The sequence below is a fragment of the Euphorbia lathyris genome, chromosome 1 (genome assembly GCF_963576675.1).
Source record: "Euphorbia lathyris chromosome 1, ddEupLath1.1, whole genome shotgun sequence".
Taxonomy (NCBI): domain Eukaryota; kingdom Viridiplantae; phylum Streptophyta; class Magnoliopsida; order Malpighiales; family Euphorbiaceae; genus Euphorbia; species Euphorbia lathyris.
This window is the reverse complement of record NC_088910.1, coordinates 136,795,524-136,796,399: the sequence shown is the minus strand read 5'-3', so window position 1 is coordinate 136,796,399 and position 876 is coordinate 136,795,524. Positions and strand designations below refer to the sequence as shown.

At 30.4% G+C, this 876-nt stretch overlaps 1 non-coding gene across 1 annotated transcript; it reads left to right on the top strand.

Moving 5' to 3' along the window:
• The first annotated feature begins 221 nt into the window (after positions 1-221).
• TRNAP-UGG (transfer RNA proline (anticodon UGG)) lies at positions 222-293 on the top strand. The gene has a single exon. It is a non-coding gene; the product is annotated as a tRNA-Pro (tRNA).
• Positions 294-876: the final 583 nt, after the last annotated feature.

Here is an 876-nt window from a genome sequence, read left to right as displayed (position 1 = left end):
ATGCCAAATAAGCACACAGTTTAGATTAGGGCATTTTTGCTATAACTTGAAAAGTTTCGGGATAAATATGTGCATTTATTTGATATAGAGGCAAATCTGTTTAAACGTGAAAATACAAGGGCAAATATGTGTATTAACCCTAAATAAATTGTTTCATAACAATAGTTTGTGAAGTGAAGATTACAAATACCTGGAAAATAATACTTTATGTTTAAAGAAGTGGGCATTTGGTCTAGTGGTATGATTCTCGCTTTGGGTGCGAGAGGTCCCGAGTTCGATTCTTGGAATGCCCCCTAATTTATTTTATTTTTAGTGTGATCAAAATAAAAATATTAATTAATAAAAGGGACTAAAAATGTAATTTTTGGAATTGGAAAAATAAATCTGTACACGCACAAATGCAGGTGAGTTCGATTCTTAGATTGCCCCTAATTTATTTTATTTTTTGTGTGATCAAAATAAAATATTAATTAATAAAAGGGAGTAAAAATGTAATTTTTGGTATTGGAAAAATAAAAATATTAAGGGTTAAGGTGCAAAAATACCCCTAATGTTTTGAGTCAGGAGCAATTTTACCTTTAGTGGAATCTTACCCCTAATGTTGGAAGTCAAAAGCAATTTTACCCCCCTAACTTTGATAAATTTGATAAATTTGGGAAATAATTCATTAAACTGTCTTTTCGGGCATGAATCTTTTCATCTACACTTCACACGTGCGTCATTTTATCGGTAACAAATCACAAACATATGTTGGGATGTGAAAAAAATAAAAAAAATATTCAATTTGGGAAATAATTCATTAAACTGTTTTCTCGGTCATTAATCTTTTCATCTACACTTCACACGTGCGTCATTTTATCGGTAACAAATCACAAA